Raw genomic sequence first — 23371 nt, forward strand, 5'->3', positions numbered from 1 at the left:
CACTAATCCAGGCATTCTCTAAAGTATTCAATTGTATTTATTACTGCTTGGTAGTAACTTGATTAAAGTTTAGCTGTCATTCTAAGTCTTTTGGATTAAGCACTTGGGCTCCAGACCAGTTGTTTTACATTAGGAAGGTTTGTGGCATGCACTGTGGTGGCAGGACAGGTAGCTTTCATCCTTCTAAGTTGGGAACTGCTGATTGAGAGCCCAGTGTCTGTTATTCTTAAAGTGTATTAGTTCTGGTTTAGGCACATGGGCTTCAGGCCAGTTATTTTACATTAAGAAGGTTTGTGGTCTGCACTCTTGTGGGAGAAGAGGCTGGACTCTGCCCTTCTGAGCTGGGAATTTCTGGTTAGAGGTTTATAGTGCCTGAATATTTGAACTGTATCTTACTGAAATTGGTACACCTTGTTTGCTGTAGCATAGACTATATCCAGGCCTGCTGAATATAGCTTTGTTTATATACTTGTTTGTTTGCTTGTTATTTCCCTGGAACGCTAATTCCACCTAATACGCGGCTTCTCAGCTTCTGTGGCTCACTAGTGATATCTGCATTGCTTACTGTACTTATTTCCTTGTTTCACTTGAAAGAAAGTTACTGTTTGTCGTTTTTGCATTTAAGTTACCTGTAACACATTGCACTTAAGTTACCTGGCACTTGCTCACTAAAGCAATTATATAAGTCAGCACTAAAAATTAAAAGCACTACACCCTCACTCCCCACTGGCCCTGGTTTTCAATTATTAAGGAATTCCCAATATTATTCTAGCATGTCCAAAGGTCAGTTGTCAATCTCCTCTCCGGTCCAGCTGGTGAATCTGGGAATCTTGAGGCAATGTTACAACTGCCTCATGTACACAGACAACCCTCTCCTCCTCCCAACAAATTCCAACACATGTGAGAGATGCAACCATATAGCCAAACTGGAGGCTAAGCTCTCTCAACTCAGTACTGGCATAACCAGTCAGGAGGAGAAGGAAACCATACTCACTACAATTCCAGTCTCACATAGACCTACCACGACAGCAAACCAAACACATAATCACACAAAAACATACTCGGAGGCTCTAAATAAAGATCTGCCGAAGCAGCAGAGACCTCCAAAGCAGACACCCAAGCAGCCCTACCCCAAAACAAAACACGTGCAACACATATCTCACAAAGCCAGTGTGCCGAACAGTCACAGCCCTTAAGGCTAAACAACACACCTGATACACTTGTAATAGGTGACTCTATCGTCAGGCACACTGACGTCCCGCTCACCAGGCTGAACAAGGAGAAGGTCACAGTGAGCACCCTGTCTGGCGCTAGAATCCGCAACATAACACAAGCACTCATGTCACTCCAAGGCAAGTACAAATATGACTCAGTCATTGTCCATGCTGGTGTGAATGACCTGAGACGTACCTCCCTGGACTACATGAAAAGAGACATAAATGAGCTCTCTGAGCATGTAGCCCAGGCCGGTATGACCCTGACCTTGAGTAGCATCTTACCCTCACCAAGAATGATGCCACAATATGAAGACAAGATGATCAATTTCAACAATTGGCTTAAGTACTGGTGTCATTCAAAGGGGATCCAATGCCTGTCAGCTTGGGATGATATGCTCGACAAGCCACGATGCTTCGCTAGGGACGGCTTGCACCTGTCACCCTGGGCTTTCGGATATTGGCAAAGGCTCTTGCTACCCCATAGTGCCTTTTTAGGCAAGGCTCAAAAGACAAACCCACCTCCATAGGTATCACAAGGGATAAGAAACTAAGAGTAATGCTACTCAACGCCAGAAGTCTAAACCTCAAGATGCACGCTTTTCGAAACTCTCCTTAGCATGGAGAACATCGATATCTGTGCAGTAACAGAAACCTGGTTCAGGGCTCCCGAGAGCACCCCAGCACTACCAGGTTATACCTCATACCATGCTTTTCGCCCCAAAACTTGGACCGAACCACAAAAGGAGGGGAGTATCGATATTCATCAAAGATACCCACACCTCCAGGTTGGTGGCAAAGCACGAAGCATCAGAGACTATCCATGTGCAACTAACAGTGGGTAAAACTGCCTTCCAGTTTATAGCCTGCTACAGACCACCCTCCCAAACCCAGGAACCCCACTCGGCCTTCCTGAGAGCACTGGAAAATATGAAGGTCTCTCCAAACACCATTATATTGGGCGACTTCAACTACCCAAACATAGACTGGGAGCATTACTCTAGCTCTAACACCCTAGCCCAAAGGTTCCTAGAATTTATAAACTCAAATGCTATGGAACAGCTTGTTACCACTCCCACAAGAGGGGAAAACATACTGGACCTGATCATCACCAACATGGGGACTCTATGCTCCAGACCAGAAGTGTGTCCCCCACTGGTAAGATCAGACCATAAACTAATCTCACTGGATATTCACATCCCGACCCCACCCCCTGCCCAGAAAACCACAGTGAAAAACTTCTCTAAAGCAAATTTTACACTCCTCAAAACTGAGGTGGAATCCTTCAAAGCCCCCGGGCCTGTGGAAAATACAGCCCAGACCGCAGAATCCTTTATAAACGCATTCTATGAACACCTTCAGGAATGCATGGATCATCGATCCCAAATAAAACCAAGACCCAATCCTCCAAAGGCAGACGTCCTGTCTGGTGGACCCCAGCCATAAACAAACTATACAATAGAAGGAGGAAGCTACTAAATGATAAAGCAAAATCCAAAAAGGGAAGGCATCACTGATCAGTATTAGCAAAAAACTACGGGTACACATAAAATTGTCTAAGGCCAGCTTCGAGAGAAAAATTGCACAGGACACTAAGGATAATCACAAGGCTTTCTTTAGTTATGTTAGGAACCTGGGTGGTAATTCCCAGATATGCTCAGAATTAGTCCAAAATGACAAAAAATACACCGAACCCACAGACATTGCCAACATCCTAGCTGACAGGTTCAGCGCAAACTTCTCCCCCCCCACCAAAAGGGCAAATATCTATCCCAGCAGAGTGCTGCCCCTGACATCTCAGATGCTCAGGTAAGAGCCGCCCTCTCCAAAGCAAAAAACACAGCATCAATGGGACCAGATGGTGTCCCGGGCTGCGTCCTACATGAACTCAAAGAAGAGCTAAACCCAAACATAAAACTACTGTTCAATCTCAGCCTTACTACAGGATATGTGCCCAAAGAGTGGCGTACAGCAACAGTGGTCCCTCTCCATAAAGGTGGTGCCTCGACGGATCCTGGAAACTATCGCCCCATAAGCCTGACTAGCTTGGTCTGCAAAGCTATGGAAAGGATCATCATGGACCTCATAAATAAAGATATTGGGGACCTACAAACACTGGATCCTACCCAGTTCGGCTTTGTTAAGGGCAGATCCTGCCTCTTAAACCTGGTTGATTTCTTTGAAACAGTCACCAAGGCCATTGACGAGGGAAGGTGGTCCACACAGCCTACCTGGACCTCGCAAAGCCTTCGATACAATACCCCACTCGGGCATTATAGATAAGCTCACCAGCTTAAATATAAACCCCTATGTCACTAGATGGATTGCAAACTGGCTCAAGGACAGAACCCACATGGTTAGAATTGCTGGAGCCATGTCAGACTCCAAACCAGTTACAAGTGGTGTCCCACAAGGCTCAGTCCTGGGACCTCTCTTGTTCGGTATATATTTTCGGAGGTACAGGCCAACACGGAAGGACTGTGGCTGACCAAGTTCGCAGATGACTGCAAACTGGGTGCCATAATTGACTCTCCAGCCGACACAAGCATCCTCCAAAAGGGCCTCATAGAAACAGACAACTGGTGCCAGTGCCATGGCCTCAAGCTAAATGCCAAAAGTGTATAGTCATCCCCTTTGGCAAAAACAAAGTGCCCACAAATTACCACATAGGTGGAAATCCATTAAGTACAGAAGAAGTAATTAGGGACCTGGGGACCCAAGTTGATAGCAATCTCTCATTTGACAACCACGTGGCCAAAGTGGTTAGAAAAACATTTTATATAGCCCACCTAATCATGAAGGGATTCACATCTAGATCAGGGAGGTCATCGTGCCTCTTTACTCATCCCTCATCAGGCCCATAATTGAGTACAATGCCCCTTTGGGATGTACCTTACCAGACACCTGCAGCAACTGGAAAGACCCCAAAAGTACCTCACCAAGAGGATCAAAGGGCTCAAACAGATGCCATATGCTGCCCGGTTAAAGAAACTCCAGCTCTACTCAGTGGCATACCGCCTGTTCAGAGGCGATCTGTGCCTGGCGTATAAAGCCATGTCCAACCCGAATTAATGGACATGCTGCACCTCAGAAAATCCAAATCCCATCGAGCTACGCTCGAGACTTGAACCTCAGCACTGAAATAAATAGGACATGCTGGAGGGACAGATTCATAACCCAGAGGCTCCCTTCACTCTGGAATAAAATCCCAGTCCAGGTTAGGCAGAGTCCCTCATTGACTCTCTTCAAGAGGAATCTTGATGAGTGGATGGGAGATCGTAGGTTTACCCCGGGTATCACTTCTGTGTCACTGTTAGATAGAGGCACAGTATACTAACCTCGAAAAAGGGCATAGCAAAATAAATTTAAAATGGGTGGCTAAAGCCAAACACATTCTGGCTAGGCTTATAAATGCCCTAGGGCAGATAGCCTAGTATGAACCTATGAACCTATGAACCTATGAACCTATTATGTTCATATAGAGGTATCCATATTTGGACTCCCTGATGGTTTCATTAAAGAGTGAAAAGGGGGAGATAGGAAAGATTGAAGGAGGAGAGACACAACAAAGAGGGAGACATAGAAGAAGCATATCAAGAGGGTTGTACTGTAGGAGGTGGGAAAGGAGATGCACTATGTTTTTGGTGAGGGAGAGAACACCATATGTTTTTATTTTATTTATATATAATAGGGTCATTTGAGTGGAAAGTAGGTAAGAGGCTGTAGGAGAAAGGATAAGGGAAGAAGTGCTGAAGACATGTCAGCAGCAGTCCCAGTCCACAGAACCTCAAACATTTCCCCTGCCAGGTGATGTAGTAGAGAACCTTGATGTCGAGGGGGTAGAGGCCTGTGGTGGTGTGGTGGTCAGCACCAGCTGGGACAGTGTGTATAGGACATGCTGAAGTGAGTCTTTGATTGGCTGAATCCATCTGTCCTTGACCTGCTCCAGTGCATCCTCAAGTAAGTCCTGAAGCCCTAGTTCAGTGAGGCTTGCCTGACAGCCACATTTCAGGGTATGTGTAGGAGTGGTGCCACTGCCTTGACCCTGCAGAGAGGTCCCCGATGGATAGATGGTGTGTGCTCCATAACCTGGGAAGTATGTACCTGGGCTGCTGTAGAAGATTTTAAGTGTCTACAAAGCATGAACATAAGTGGGAAAGAAAGAAAATAATAAAGAACAAAGGAATACATAATTAAAATAACAAAAACAGAGGAAAAAATAGGTAGAGGGGGACAAAAGAGAAAAGAAATGCACAATAAATTCTCACATCATGTTATACACAGCATTTAATTTCTCACTTCAAAGCATTTTTTATTGAATTAAAACAGACTATATAGGAAGAGCTTGTGCTCACTTTTCAGGACAGTATTTGCAATAAAGTAATGGTGAGGTTTACATGTTGCAGTCTACTATACAAGCATAATGATCATATTTGTGCCTGATATGCATTTGTTTGCAATTTTGTACTGAAAACATCCTTTATAAATACTTACATTTTATGCAAAGTGTTAAAGACATAATAGTGCAATTTGTATACCAACATGTTTTTCACTCTTGCTTACAGTAATATACTGAATGCACTCTAGTATTAATTATCTCTTTATATACACTAATAAAATGAATTAAAGACAGAAATACTATTAACTGCTTTATTCAGGCTTACCAGTTGATTCAACCAGTCTGTGCACCTTTCATGCTGTCTGCTGTTAAAGGAGATGTCTTCTTCAGCCATAAAGAGAAGACATAAGACAATTCATGTTCACCTATATTTTACTTTTGACACTTAATCTTACTTATATGACTACCATGTCTAAGGCATTCCATTCATTGCGGTCTTTGCTAAGTATGCATTTGTTGAAATATATATTGCTATCTGAATTATTATACTTGGCTAATTTTCCCTGTACTGTAAGTTGGAAACTCAGTTGCACTTTTTGTTTTTTGGTGGATTTTTAAAACAAAAATATTATTCTTTGCATGTAACAGTCTGTGAATTGTGTCCAGTCACACAGAACAATGTAGCATGTCAGGAACATTTTAATTTCCTAAGCTGTACAAATGTGTGAGCTTTGATGGTTTTCTTCCTTAAGAGTTCTAAATGTATAAGGTGATGTTTTAAAAATGTATGCAGAAAGAATAATATTGGTCATTTCTCAGTGAAGTATGTGCTGGACATTCAATTGATACTGCAACCCGCCCTCTCCCCTAACCTCCACTCTGACTAAGGTGTGGTTCTTGACTGAATTCAGCCATCTTGCACCTGCAGTTAAAATTGTGGAAGAAATTATTTTCTTATATAGTTACTATACTAATACATATTTTCTGCCCTATACAAACTATCTGCATGTAATTTAACTGCTACTTAACTTAATGCAGTAGTAAATGAAAATATGGAAAAGTAAACATTTTTTTTTGCTTTCTGTATAAATACATGAACAAGTATTTGTAAGTGCAGTCATGTAGATAGATCTATACATGTGGATTATTTTACTCATACATATCATACATATGTTACATTTGCATTTATTCAGACAATTACAATATCACATAAACATTCTATATATTTGCATAGAGATGCAGCTCAGCATAGAGATATGTTAAGGATTTCCTTTGCATTATTTTAATAATATTACAGGTACATTTTTGTAGGTATACATATTCATTGTAACAAATACCTTCAATTATACAACCTTCTTATATTTTTAAAACCTATGTTTAATATGACTCCCCCCAAAAAAAGAAAATAAATGTAATATGTACTATAGAACTCTGGCTTTTTCACCTCTACTTGGTAAACCCACTGAGCCAGCTGGTCAGGCCTATACTTCTGTAGGTCATGGTAGCTGTGATGGCACTGTTGGCTGGGTCAAGTGATCTCTGTCAGGGATGACAGGTGTTCATGCATCTCCTGCCAGATGTTTATTTGTTTTAATTTGGAACCTCTTGTGAATACCTCAGTCTTTTCTAGATATAACTCTACAACTTCCTGAGAAGGTAGACCATAATTTTGGTCTCTTTATCAGATCAGCTTGAAGTGCAGCCTTGTACCTTCACAGATGCCGCAATTGCCAGAAGCACCAGAACCAAAATGAAGAAAGTATAAGCTTGGCTGTGGTTCATAGGTTTAGAACTACTCCCCCAGGGGTGTGACACCACCTTAACCAATCCTAGTTAACCAGCAGAGGCATTAGAGCAGATGCTGTTATTATTGGCATGTTAAGTTTAACCAAAAATGCTTTGTCACATGCATCCTTTTTTAAAGGAGTACATTCACCTTTTGTTTATATGGTACATAAAACAACAGTATGCAATCATCAGTTTTCTTTTGTTTTTCTTACAATTGCTACTATTGCTGTACATTGCCTTAGCTATTTTTTGAATGTCATTTATTCCTGCATTGTAGCAACAGTAATATTTTTGTTGATTATTTTTTGGGGGGGTGCATAAATACATATTCCTATTGTGTGTGATTACCAATTTTTATTAAGCATTGAGTTGTTTGAGGTGAGATGGTGTGCCAGATGATGTTAGATGGGAAGTGATTATACTTCATGGTTGTACAGCTAATATACATTTTGTTTTTTCTAAATATATTCAAATTCAGTCTTACAGTGCTTTTCTTGTGGCATGCTGGAGACAACTGGGGAGTGCTGCAGACTCCATTGCTGTCCACAGCACATTCACTTGAACCTGAGGTTTTGTTTATATGCGGCCTAAAGTGACTTACAAGTATAAGTAGCCATAAGCATTCACGCATTACTCCAATTCATACAGATAAACAGAAAATGGCTTAACTTGCATACAAAGCATGCAAATGTACTTGAATTTATGTGAAATAGTTGAAAACCATCATATTAAATTGAGATTACTTGTGTTAGGTGGCCAATAACTAAAGGTAATGAGATTAATACAATGTCCTGCAGTAGATTAAGTGCAACAGAAAAAAAGAATCAACTTTTTCTTAGCATGCAACTTTTTCAATAAAATAATATGATAAAATGGTTAAGTGCTTTCGTCCATATATATCGACTGGACTTCATCAGAACCATCATAACTAACAATCCAACTGTTTATATGGTAAATTGAAATTTAAACTCAGTCATGTGACACAGTACCCTGTGCTAATTACGTTTTCTTAAAGTAATAGCAGCTAATAAATAAAATGCATAAATCCCTAAAATCCATCATCTCTCTTATAGAACCAACAACTTATAAAACACTCAAAAATAATGCCCTTGTAATTTAGCAGCTCTTAATTTTAATATGCTGCTCATAGAGATGATATCATTCAATCCCAGTGGTGTACTGGCATTAAGCCTAATCTGCCATAAAAGTTCCCTGTATTCTAGTTTATATTCCCAGTGACCCCTTCTTGGGTTCATGGGAACTTTTTCTAAAATTAAAAAGAAACATTTTTTAGGTGACTGTTAACAGTGGACATCTTAAACTAAGGAAAAAAATAATAAAGATATTAAAATTTAATATGATGTAATATTAGTGAGTTACCTTTAATAAATGTTTATTTTAGTGATGTGATGGGCATATATTATTATCGCTTAAATGAAAAGTGTAAAGCTGTCATTTGTAAGTGGAAAATCATTACAGCAGCAGTGGGAAATGGTTAGTGATCACTGATAAAAATCACATACTTTGGTGTCATGTAGTGATAAGTGATTGTGCATATACGTGTTTTAATTGTGAAGTACTGAAGTAGTAATGATGTGTTGTTTGTTGAACATACATTCGTCTTTACTTGAATATTTCTGATTGTAACTAAAGAATGAAAAAATGACATTATTATTAGTACTTGAAAATGGTAGGGGCTGGGTGAAGAATGAATCTGTTAAAAATGTGATTGGTTTACTGTTGTGAATGATGCTGCAAACATTAGTATAGCATGACTTTACTTTTCTAAAGTGAGATTTTGCATCTTTATGCAATCATGGGGATTATGTTAGCTTTTTTATAGGAGGATGGAAGGGACACATTGTCATCTTAATACTATTTGACTGATGATTACATCAAAAGTTTTTTTCTGTATGACTGTGGACTTTTTTCATGTGCAGTAATGATGTAAAATAAGGGATCAAGGCAGAGAAAGGACAACTTCAGCCATGAGAAAAACTGCACCCTCATGGCAGTCTTTAGGACATATGGGAAATGTCTGATTGGTAAAGGGGAGCCCAAACAAGTTGAAATGGTAAAAGTCTGGAATCAAGTTGTCCTGGACATTAATTCAGTGGGTGGCAGAAAGTGCACATTAACACGATAGAAGAAGAGCAGAAATTATATGTTAGGAGGGGCCTCCAACAATGATGCCATTAACACTGGTTGAGCAATACCTGATCTCCATCCATGGGGATGACTGTGACACAGAAGATGGTGGCTCTGGAATAATTAGAAGTGGTGTGAACATAGGCTATTACCAATGTCTGCAGCAGCAGCACTTGTCTGTTAAGGAAGCTTGCTTTAAAAACAATAACTTATATTTATATAGAGAATTGAATGCTGATAAGAAATGATTACATTAAACCCATGACAATTACTATTAATAGGTGAACCTTCTACATTTGCACAGAATGACAATGAAGGCAGTGTGCACAATAAGTGTTCTGCACACCTCACTTATAAGTTCACAGTACTGTATGCTGTTTCTTTAGTAGTAAAGTTTTCAAATCATATCCTACAAGGTCAGTTGCAGAAACAAACAATTCCACTACACTAATAAATTTGGAAGCTATCAGCAGTAGAATGACTGTTGAATTTGATGATGATGATGATGATGATGATGATGATGATAACATATATTTATGAAGCAGTCTAGGGAAAGTGGCATGCAGTCCCCAGGTTTGATAGGAGGGTCTCACACATCACAATGTTAGTAACTCTGCTGGAAGTGACAGTTCATCATGAAGTCAAGCACATGCTGATATTGTACTCATACTTGTACAGGGACAAACCCATGCACATCAAAACCAGTACCTCCAAACTCAGACAAACACTTTGAGGATGATGGGAGATATTCAGAAGTAACAATATCCATAGTGATATGCTTACAATGGAAAACCAGAAGCAGGAATTTGTTAGCGCTACTCCATGAAACATGGAAACCATTGGCTGCCCATCATCAAATGTGTGGGACATTGTTAGGGTTCAAAGCATTGCCACAAAGAGTTAACAGGAAATGGTCAGAGTGCTCCAGAGTATGCACAAGGATTTCCAGCACTACTTGAAAATGGCATATAATAGGGATAATGTCAGGATCACACTGATGTGTAGTATAGTGACACAGCAAACATCTGTGGTCACCTCCATTTGTATACTAGTTAGGACTTTCAAGATTCAAACAGGAGTCAGTATTGGAAGGCAAAGAGGACAATGTGGGGCAGATCGCATGAGACTACAAGTGCTTTTCAAGAAAGTACTGTAAGTAGTCTGGGGGAACAAGAAAAACATATTTCATGCAGGCTACATCAGTGTTTATCTACACCTAGCAGGACCCCTTGGTGTCTGCAGCATCACCTGCATCAAACAAGATTATTTTGTCAGATCAACTCACTTTCCAGCTCTCATGAAAACCCCCTTCAAAATCACTTCCATTATCACCTAGTTTATTTTCAAGAGATTTGTATGACACATTTGATTCTGATCTACTGTGATTCAACTATGCAATTTCTATTACTTACAATTTCACCATCACAAACACAGGTCATTTTTTAACTGAAAAGGGAATAGGTTATTTAGTTATAAAAGGATGTTTGTGTGTGCTTATGACACTCTACAACTTTATGCAATTCATTCTTGTAATGGTATTGCTTAAAACCTCAGGTAACTGTGGAAAGAAATCTGTACGTCATGACATAAGATGGCAATCATTAACAGAAATATTTGGTGCATTACTGTTCTTACAGCTGACAGTTAACTACATTTCAAAAGTAGTAAAGCAGAAGTTTTCATAGAAATACAGTAATGAGAAAATAACAGATTAAATTAGTATCCTGCCATTGTAAATAATCACTACTAACACATCACCCTCTGCACAAATGATGGTATTTTTTGCCTCTGAAGTCACAAATTATTGTGTATGAGAAAATAAAATAATCTGATAAAATAAGCTGTACCTAAACAGCATAAATTTATACAGCATTGCATAATATAAAATACAATATGATATGTTTTATTCAAATGCAAGGGATGAACTCATGTTAAATACCAAATTAACAATTTTTACTGATTATACCACATAAGGACATTCAGTACATGCTTACTTAGGTAATACAACTCAATAGAATGTATTGTACTAAACAGTTAATTGTGATCAGTCCTTATATGATGCCTTACAACATCATTTAGCAGGAGTTAATGAACATTCAGACATGACTTTTTCAAACAATAATATGAGTATCTGCGCTGAAAAAGACCATGCACCACACAGCACAGCCCACAGATGTCACTGCACAAATCAATTATATTCTATGTGTTTTTACAAAAAAGGAAACACTAACCTGAATGTCATGGTCCATAGTTCTGGACTAGATGCCACCTCTTTAGCTGTGCAGCCATATGCCATGCATGAGCCTGCCTCATGGGGTTCCTTACTAATGCTGCCTGCTGGCCATCATTAGTCATAGCTGGACTGAAATTAGGAGCTGTAGTGACAGCATGGGTCACTTTACCACCAGACTGGCACACGATCATGTTCTGCAGAATGCAACGTGCAGTAAATATCCTGCATGATCTAGATGGGTCATACTGAAGGACACCCACAGACTCATCCAGGCACCTAAAATAGCTCTTCAGGAGGCTAAAGACCCTTTTGATGACAATATGAGTTTGCAACAGGGATGTGCTATAGGTCTCTCAAGCAGCTCCATTTGGATTTTTCACTGGTGTCATGAGCTATCTAGTGGATATCCAACATTAACTGAAAAAAAAGAGAGAGAGAGAGAGAGAGATGAAAGGGGGGGGGGCAAAGGAAAAGCGATTTAGTATTCAGCAATACATTTTATTAGATCATAAGAAGTTACTAGGCTATTGGCCCTGAGGCCCTTACAAGCCTAGCCAAGAATTTAGACCATGTTCCAAAAAGTCACACCCGATACCCCTGTCCAGCAGGGACACAGATGGAATCCCAGGGATGTATTTTTTGTTCCCCATGCAGTTATCCAGGTTGCGCTTAAAAAGAGTTAATGAGGTGCTCTGCTTGACGTGGAGAGGGAGTCTATTCCACAGAAGGGGGAGTCTCTGGGACACAAATCTGTTCCTCCAAGAAGTCCTATTGATGTCACAGACCAGATTGAGGTCAAGCTTGTGGGTTACTCAAGTGGAGCTTGACTTGTGGATATGCAGCAGTCCCATCAAGGCGGGGTCTGAAATTGTTTTGTATGCCAGACAGAGGTCACTTCTGAGGAGTCTGTATGAGATTGAATAGAGGGCCAGAGCCTTTAGCCTCTCTGTGTAGAGTAGATTTTTGAGGCCCTGGATTCTCTTGGTGAGGAACGTCTGTGGTCTCTCCAGCTGCTGCATGTGCTTTGTGAGGTACATGCTGAAAGGGGCATTGTGCTCAATAATGGGTCTTATAAGGGAAGAATACAGGGATGTTATGACCTCCTTGTCCCTGGATTAGATACCCTTACTAATGAGGTGTACCATGTAGAAAGCTTTCCATACAACAGAAGCAATATGGTGGTCAAAAGTCAGTTTTCTATCAACCTGGGTGCCCAAGTCCCTCACGACTGATTGCATGCTTAGTATCTTTTTATTAATGTGATAATTTGTAAGGATGTCACTCTCCAAATGAATAACTACTTAAATACAATAGAAAGAAGATAAGAAATATTTTTCCACTTACCAACATGTTTGCCACTTTGCATCCTGCCATGTAGAAAGAGTAGAGTTAGTATGCCAGATATGAAAATCACGTGTAGTGCCAGGATGCTGGGCAGAGACAATGGTGATGCACCCCTGTGTATCACACCGTACCTGACAATTGATGGAATGGAAGTGCTTCTTGCAGTACTGGTCCCTTCCCCCCGGATCATATGGGGCATGCAATCTATTGCACTGAGTACCTCAGAGAAATGAGCTACCCCAAAAAGGCATGCATAGTCTAGGCTCAGTCCTGAGGTGACACTGGGAAATAGATCCACTGATCCACACATGCCAAGAGTACATACAGGAACTGCTGCGAGATCCCCAACATGTCCCCAGTCTGTCTCTGGAAGGTCCATGCAGCAAGTATAGTGAGGACTAAGCAAACCTAATTTCCACAGGGATAGGAAATCCACACATTCCTCAAGTACCCCTGTGGGGGTCAAGCATATTCCCTAAGATCTTTATAATGTCCCTGTCTACTCTGAATAGGTCAAGTATCCCCTGATTATCAAAGCTATAGTGAGTTATCTTCTGCTTATAACTCTGCCTTCTTGACCGGAGAGTGCCACTGGGTGCAAGTGGTTTTTACTCAGCCAAGACAAGCAATTCACACTTGGAAATAGCAAGGCTAGTAGCAAGTGACAACATTTTCTTGGATTGCTAAGTAGATAGGATTGGTAAGACTCCACTTTATATAATGTATCTGCAGACAGGACAGAAAAGCGGTAAAATTCCACTACAAATCATAAATATGCAAGAGAATGCTTCATTAGCATATACTAGGGTACATCATTCCTCATTTACATTTCATTATAACTTCATTTGCTTATGCTCATTTGTGGCCATTGCATAATAGCACAAGTGACCTCTATGAATCCTGGCTTATCTGCGCTCATTCGCGGACACTGCACATATCCTTAATGCATATGAGTAATGACTAAGAATATCACTCTTAGATTTAATTTCAATAGTTTACTACCTCTTCAGTGAAAGCAATTTTTCATCCACAGAAGTTACATTTCTTCCACCACACTCTATGTTATATTTGCTGGAATATTTACAACAATCTCTACACTGCTACAAAAAATACTACCCTAGTCCAATACACTGATGACTTGACCCTAATCTGCTCTGCCAAATATCTCTCTAAACTCCAAGATCTTACAAAAAATATCCTTTTTATTGACTGAAACATGACTAAATAATTCACAACTGCTATTAAACCCTAAAAAATCCATAAACAAGAGCTTTCAGTTTCTCAGTTTTTGTATTATTTTTTGTTTAGTCTCTTACCCCATATTCTTGACTGCTATAACAGAATCCTTTTTAACCCATGCTCTTAAAATACTTCATTGTACCACGTCCCTATAAATATGAGTATTGCTGAACCAATCCATGCATGAGTACATAGTTTACAGCTACAGCCTTTGTTTGCCTTCACTTGAAATTGCCTCAGAATGTTCCACAACACTGATAACCTGTTTTCTGGTTTTATAAGGTGCAACATGATATTGTCTGTCAAAAAAAGCCAACTTTTCTTGAATACCATACAAATTATACCCTTGAATCTCTGAGCCCCTTATTTTCTTGACAATGGCTCTAAATATAATAGACATAAGAAAGAGGAAAGAAGACAATCCTACCTGGTTCCTCTGTGCAGACACAAGTTATCAGAGAGGAACCTTTCCATTTTGATTTTGCCTCTGATTCATCATATATCCTCCTAATTAACCTTATGATTGTATCAGGGAATACAAATTCTTCCATTGCTCTGCTCAAAATCCCAGCTTTACTCTGCCGAATGCTTTCTCTGCATCAAGACCCACCACGGACAACAGTATTTTGTTATATTCTGCTTCCCTCTGGATCATCATTGTTCTATTACTGTTGACTGATTTGTGTCTCCTCTCCACAAAACCACATTGATCCATATCTATCAATTTTGGCAACTTGCTTGCCATTCTTCTAGCCATTATAGACATAAACACTTTATAATCATGGTTTAAAATTGAAATGGGCCTAAATGAAACTGGGTCTAATGGGTCTTTGCAGTCTGTAGGTAATAACTTTTTCCCCAGATGTTGGTGCTTCTTCTCCTTTTAAAATATTGCTAAACAAAATGTTCCAGATCTTTATTACTTTCTTCCCCATTAGCTTAAACTTCCACAAGAACACAATCTATTCCTGGAGACTTTCCAGCAGATTGGTTATAGATCACCATTTTTATCTCATCTCCTCGTATCTTAACCATTAATTGTTGAGCCTCATCTATCTCTAACATTGGTATATTTAAGTCTTCCATAAATATTTCTATTTGTGCTTTTTCTTGATTTTACAATTTATGTGCTTTATATACATTTTCATAAAATTTCCAAAATATCTCTAATACTTGCACAGGATCTTTGGTTGTTCTTGTTATTGGCTCACTGAATTTGGCAACAACCCTTTATACTTTCTGTTGCTTAAGTCATTGTATGAAAAGTTTTTGTGCTCTGGCGTTATTATGAAAAAAGCAATTGCTAACAACAGTCTTTCTAAACTCACACATATTGTCCAAGTACTCCCTTATTTCCTGTTTAGCATTCAGCAATTGCTTCTCTTCATGTGCTGTGAAATTCCTCTTATTCTGCGATGCTTTAACCTTTGTCCAACATTGTAAATTTATGTAACTTCTTAACCCTATGTCTTTTTCTTTTATTTCCACTATATTTTTATGCGCCACTTTTGGAGTACTTTGTATATTTCCTAATAACTCCCAAATAATTCCCACTACCCATTCCTTGAATTCCTGTAGGCTGGGAAGCACCAGTGTCTCATCTTTATTTCATTATCCTGCATTTTTATTTTAGTAATTATTGGCATGTGATCCAAAATAGTTATTGGATGTCCGTCAAAGTTCTCAATTAACTGCACATGTTCCAGTGAAATATAATTCCTGTCTAATCCAGACCAGTTATTGAACCTTGAGGAATAATATGTAAATTCTCACTGGGTTCACACTGCTGAATTCACATCTTCCATATCAAATATTTTCATACATTTCTTCAGAAATCTACCCTCTTTGGTATAGTTTCCCTTCTAAGTCCACCAGATACATTCTTACTGTTGCAATTCAAATTCTAGTCCCCAACTATAAGTAATATTCCCTGCTAAAAGCAGATTATTTCTCCCCCAATTTTTTAAGCTCAATAATAACAGTTTTATGTGGAATATAAAGACATGCCAGCATAATCCTCATCCCTTGCCAGTAGCCCCTTACAACCACAAATGTGCATTAGCTTTTTGTTCCTCTTCTGTCACTAATTGAGCTCATCTAGCAATTAATATAAGTACTCATTTTTCCTCTGTTACTGATATTCTACTGAATGTCCATCCTGAAATCATTTCTTTATCAAATTCACATACTCAGTTCTTACTGAATGTGTCTCCTGTAGTATTACTATTTGCACTCCACAATTATTAACATAATCAAATATTCTTTTCTTTTTTTGTTTATACCTATGAGACCATTCACATTCCAAGATAATATGGAATGTGTCATTATTATGACAAAAAGTCATTATTACCATCTATTATATATGATAACTTTTTTAAGTGTCTATTTTTAACTTTTCTGATATATGCACTCAGTAATGTTTGGCAGGTCAATCCTTGATATACTTTTTCCTTATCAGCATTGGAACACGTCGCATTTTACAAGAACTTTTCTTTTAATAAAACCCCCCCAAACAAAAACGGAACACCTTTGTATACTGTTAACATAATACAAACACATAAAACCATGTCCATATTCAAATAATGAAGTTGAACCCTCCTAATAAGATGCTAAAGATCACACAATTCCTGGGGGTCTACAGGGCAGAGGATCTTTTTTGGTCAACCAATACCAGTCACATAGTAAGGAAGGCCCATCAACCCCTGCACTTTCTGAGGAGACTGAGGAAAACAAGCCTACCTTCCTCTATCCTCTCCACCTTCTATAGAGGTACTATAGAAAGTATCCTAATGTGCAACTTCATGGTGTGGTATGGGAGCCGTTCAGCTGTAGATCAGAAAACCCTACAAAAGATAGTCAGAGTTGCTGAGAAAATAATGGGATCCAACCTTCCAGAGACAGAGGACCTATACATGACATATTGTTAAGACAGAGCAACAAAAATAACAAGTGATCCTAGACACCCTACTTTTGAACTGTTCACATGCCTGTCATCTGGCAGAAGATACTGCAGTGTATACTGTAAAATGACCAGGTTCAAGAACAGTTTCTTCCCTCAAGTGATTCAACTCTTAAACTCTGGTATTAATCTCAGGGATGTGAGATGCTGACAAGTCTTGTGATAACCAAACAATACTGTAATAACAAGATAATATAACCAACTTATCAGTTTACAAGAAAATCATGTGCAATACAAGTGCTAGATATTCTCATAATTTAGAGAACATGAGATGTACATTGTGCCATAAGTACAGGTGCAATAAGGAACCAATCAGCAGTTATAGTGTACATAATAATTGTAGCAATAATATAAATGTCTAAGAGAAAGGTTAATGTTAGATCTGATACACATGTAACTGTATGCATGTATATGTCTCTTCTAAGCATGTGTAATTGTATGCATGCATTTGTCTTCTCAATTTGAGCATGATGCATGTAATTTCATTTAGACTTCACTTGTAATGTCTAAATGACATTAAAGTTTACTTTGACTTTTATCTTTATTCCCCTCACAGATGTGAAAACCAACATGCATACTTTCATAAAACATTAACTTTTAAGCTTGAAGAAACAAGTGCTCTGGCTTTTTTTTATTGCCTTATAATCATCTCGCCTCCAGGGAAAGACAAGAGTAAAGAAAATTTAGCCCTGAGCTGCAGGCTTCTAAAGACAAACTGAAACTATTTTTTGGTAAAGGAAAACTTTTCATTATATTCAGTGCTCTCTTACTTATTTTCACTTAAAACTTTTTATTAGCTTAAGCTAAGGGTCTTAATGCAGACATTCACCTGAGCAAAAGTAAGAGAAAACATATCAGCTCTGCATATATTATGATCTGTGTGCTTTTGCTCCCCATCTCCTACCTCAATAACTCAAGATTACAACCTATTAACTTAAACATGCTTTTGTCTAGCATTTTTTTCTCTTTCTGCATTGCAATGACTACATTTCTTAAAACATAGGAAGGAAGAAAGAAAAATGGCATCTTTACTTTAATATCTTTATCACATAAAAAACAAAAATTACTTCACTATAAAACATGCAACTGTCTCATGAAATGTTTCATAGAAATACTATTAAAAACAATTGTTTTACTTACAGTTACCGTTTCCTTCAACGACCCCTCCCCTCAATGTCCTTCCAAGCATTATTGACATGAAGTAAGGCAAATGTTTTTCAGTTCCCAAAAGAGTAACAAAGTCAACAAAAGTCCACTCTTTCCACTTTTTCTTGTACAGTTGTATTTCACAAATGCAAGTGTTACTTTGTAATCTCATAGTTATTCACTAATTTATGTGTTACTGGTCTTCTTACTGTTCATCTCCATCTCCTAACTCCAGACTCCTGTTTAATTGCAAGGGACTCCCAATTCTTCTAGTCAACTCCTGTGCTTTTCTATGTCCCTCAAATATTTTCCTTTGGAGCAATAGAAAAGATTGTACTGGCAAATTTTCTCCATGTGCTTTGTTATTAGAAGAATGAGAAATAAAGTTCCGTTCTGCTTGATGGCTCACTTTTTGTTGGACAAACTTTTGCATTTCTTCCTTAGCCTGTTCTGTCTCAAAAATGACTTTGATCCTCCAGGAAAAAAAAAAACAAACATTTTTTAATACTTTGCTCTTTTTTCATGGTTTTGTCAAGATTAGCTCTTTCTGCTGGTAGGTTTGCATCTTTACTAATACAGGTCTTGGCTGTTTTCTCATGGCCAGGTTTGGAGCATAAGCATGGTATGACTTTTCAGTTAACAGTTCCTGCTGTGAAATAGGAGTCAAATTGTTTATTTGTGCCTTCATAAAATTGTTACAGTCTGTTTCTTCTAGTTTCTCTGGTACAGCAGAAAATCTGAGATTTCCCCTATGTACTCTGTCCTCTAATAATACCATTTTTGAAACATCTCTTCTTGAGCAGTCTCATACTCATCCAGCCTTTTCTTCATTTTGACCTCTGCTTTTTCCAGATTTATCAGCTGATTTGAATATTTGTTTAAAGCTTCTTTTACTTTTTCCAGCCTTTTGTTGTTGGAATTGATATAATCATTCAGTGTTTTATTTATTTTAATCAGCTCTGAGCACATTTGACTTATTTTTTCCTCTAGCTTACTGGAAGCCATACCTTCCACCAAAACTGGAGCTTGAAATGCTTTTTACTGAACAGCTGCAGGATTCTTTCAAGTCAGTGTTTTCTCTTCATATTTTCTAGCAGATTTTCTTTCAGGATCTCTTAGTTTATTTTTTGATGGTACCTAGGTAGTATGTACATTACCCAATAACTGAATTTATTAAAGGTGACAGAGTTCCTGGCCCTTGTCTTTCAGTTTTTTTTTTTTTTTTAGACTGGGTGAGCTATAACGAAGTTGTTGATCAGCGTGCAGCCATCTTGGAAAGCCTTAACTGTTAATTGTTGAGCCTCATCTACCTCTAACCTTTGCATACTTAAGTCTTCCATAAATATTTCCATTTGTACTTTTTTGTGATTTCTACATTCCTGTGCTTCATGCGTATTATCATAACATTTCTGAAATATCTCTAATAGCTTTACAAGATCTCTGATTATTTTTCTTGTTATAGGCTCCCTATGTTTGACATCAGCTCTTTCTGTTTTCTGTTGCCTAAGTTGTTGTGCAAAGAGTTTTTGTGCTCTGGTGTTATTATCAGAAACAGTTGTTTAACAGCAATCTTTCTAAACTCATGCATATTATCCAGATACTACCTTATTTTCTCTTCAGCACTCTGCATTTGCACCTCTTCTTGTTCTGTGAGATTCCACTTATTCACCGATACTTTAACCTTCGACAGTCCCTCTAAATAATTCTTCTTACTTCTTAACCATTTTACATTCTCTTTTATTTCTACCCTATTTTTAAACTCCACTTTCATTTTATCCCACTTACTAGCTACAACTTCTGAAGAAATTTCTATCTTCCCTAATAAGTCTTGATTAATTTACACTACCCATTCCTTAAGTTCATCTTTTTTAACAGGTAGGTGGCTAAGCACCAGTGTCTCATTTGTACTTCATTATCTTGCATTTTTATATTAGTTGTTATTGGTGCATGATCTGAAATGATTATCGGATGTGTTGAAGCTTTCAATTAAATGTACATGTTCCTGTGAAATATACTTTCTGTCTAGTCTAGTCCAGTTATTGTACCTTGGAGAATAGTATGTAAATTCTCTCTGATTTCTTACTACTACATTCACGACTTCCATACCAAATATTTTTTATAAATTTCTTCAATAATTTGCCCTTTTATGATATATTTTCCCATCTAGGTCACCCAGATATATCCATATAAGTAATGTTCCCTGTTGAAAGCTGATTATTTCTCCCCAAATTGTCTTAAGCTCCATAATATCAGTTTAAGGTACAACATAAATACATGCCAGCATAATCTTCCTTCATTGCCCTCTTCTATCACTTTTGGAGCCCCTCTAGTGATTAGTAAAAATACTCCCCTTTTCCTTACTCCCTGATATTCTGCTGAATATCCATCTTGAAATCCTTTCTTAATTAAATTCACATAACATCTTTTCAAATGTGCCTTCTGTAGCATTGCTATTTGCACTCTGCATTTTTTAAATATAATTCAATGCGCTTACCTTTTTTCTATACCTGTCAGGCCATTCGTGTTCCAAAATAATAATTATGAGTACCCATTATGATAAGATGTTATTATTCCTACCTATTATATATGACAGATTTTTTAAATGTATATTTCCAACTTTTGTGTTACATGTACCCACTAATGTTTGGCAGGGTGATCTGTTATACAGTTGTTTCTTGCCATCTCCATTTGAACCTATGAAAATCATTGCACAAAAGACAATTAAAAAAAAACACCCCAGAACACCCCCATACCCTATAATCTTTAAACAAACACACAAAACTATGTACATCTTTAAATAATGAAATTCAACCCTCCTGGTAGGAACAATTGTCCTAAATTAACAGCTGAACATGCTGGTATAACTTAACCTAGGATTAAGGTTATCCATGCTAAGAAGCATGTTCTAGCCCATGCTCCTACTTACAGTAATTCCTGTCTGTTCTTGTCTTATCTTCATTCCACTCTCAGATGTGAGAAACAGCTTATATGCTTTCAGAAAACATTAACCTTTAGCCTTAAAAAAGTGTAGTGGCTTTTATTGCTTCCCTCTATAGTCAGCTTGTCTCCATGGAAACACAAGTACTACATGTACAGCTCTGCAAACCTCTAAACTTGCACTGAAGATTTATTTGCTAAAGGAAAATTGTCATTACATTCAATGTCCTCTTATTTACTTGCTTTCACAAAAAACTTGTTAGATTAGGCCTTAATACAGACATTCACCTATGCAAAAGTGAAAGAGAACATATTACCTCTACTTATATTATAATCTGTTCACTTTTACATCCCTTCCCCCTCCTCAGCAATTTAAGATTACAGCATATTAATTTAAACATGCTTCTATGCAGCCTTACTTCTCTTTTTACATTGTAATGCCTTCATTTCTTAAACCTAAAAGAGAAGAAAAAGGAAACTGTTAACTTTAGTATCTTTATCACATACAATAATTGAAAATAACATGTAATTTATATGATAAAATGTTTTATCATGCAATGTTATATCCAAATCCTGTTAAGAACAAAAACTGTTTTACTTACACTTACTTTTGTTTTCTTTTTTTCTCCTTCCCTTCAGTGTCCTTCCAAATATTAATGATATGAAGTGGGGCATACATGTTACAGTCCCCCAAAAGTTTAAAACCATTGATAAAAGTCAAATCTTCCACAAATGTGATTGCTGCTTTTTAGTATCACTAATTTCAGTGTTACTTGTCTTCCTTTACATCTCCATCTCCCAGTCCCTGGCTCTTATTCAAGTCCACTATATTCCCAATTCTTCTAGTCAGCTACTCTGCTTTTTCTGTCTCTCAAGCACTTTCCTTTGGAAAATTGGAAAAGGTTTCAGTGTCAAAGTCTCTCTAAGCTTTATTATCAGAGGCATGAGAAGCAGAGTCCCACTCTTTGTTGGACATAATTTTGTATTTCCTCCTTAGCCTTTTCTAGATCAAAAATGACTTTGATCCTCCAGGAGAAAATATTCTGAGGACACCAGGGTACAATAACTTGAATTTCATACAGGCCTCTCAACATTCCCTGATAACTGGAATAAATATGCTTCTCTTCTATCTGGTATTCAGTGAATCATTTTCGAACAAACACTATACTCTCTCCAATTTTAATATTTTGCCCCTTTTCCACAGTTTTGTCAGGAACAAGTCTTTCTGCTGGTATGATTGCATTTTTACTAATATAGATCTTGCCTGCTTTATCATGGCCAGGTTTGGAACACTAACACATTGTGCCATTTCAATTAACAAATCAAGCTATGGAATACAAGTTCAGCTGCCTATTTGTGCTTTCAAAAAATTAATAAATTCTGTTTCTTCCAGTTTCTCTAGTACAGCAGAAAATCTCAGGTTTCCCCTGCATGCTCTGTGCTCTAACTCCAACACTTTTTTGAAACCGCTCTTCTTGAACAATCTCATACTCAGCCAGCCTTTTCTTCATTTCAGCCTGTGATTTTTGCAGTTTTATCAGTTCATCTTAATAACTGTTTAAAATTACTTCTACTTTTCCACCCTTTTTTATTTCAGTTGATATACTTCTTCAGTGTTTTGTTTATGTTATTCAGCTCTGAGCACACATGATTTAGATTACTGTAAGCCATGTCTTGCCCCCAAACTGGAGCTTGACCTGCTTTTTGGGGAACAGTTGCAGGAGTTTTCACAGTCAGTGTTTTATCTTCACTTTTTCTAATTGATTTTTTTCAGGCTTTCTAAGTTTGTTTTTTGCTGCCACTCAGGCAGTGTACTTACTAGCTAGCAACTGAATTTACTGAAACTTGCAGAGTTTCTGGCCTTTAACTCTGTTTCTTTTTCTTTTTTCACACTGGGAGACCTGAAATCAAGCTGTTGATTGATGAGCAGTCATCTTGGAAGTCCTGGATGATTCCAACTTGATACCTTTTAGGCACCTTATTTCTGAGGATGGGCAGCAGAAGCTAGAAGCTCTGCTACTACT

The sequence above is a fragment of the Protopterus annectens genome, chromosome 3.part0 (genome assembly GCF_019279795.1).
Source record: "Protopterus annectens isolate FY-2018-M chromosome 3.part0, PAN1.0, whole genome shotgun sequence".
NCBI classification, from domain to species: domain Eukaryota; kingdom Metazoa; phylum Chordata; order Ceratodontiformes; family Protopteridae; genus Protopterus; species Protopterus annectens.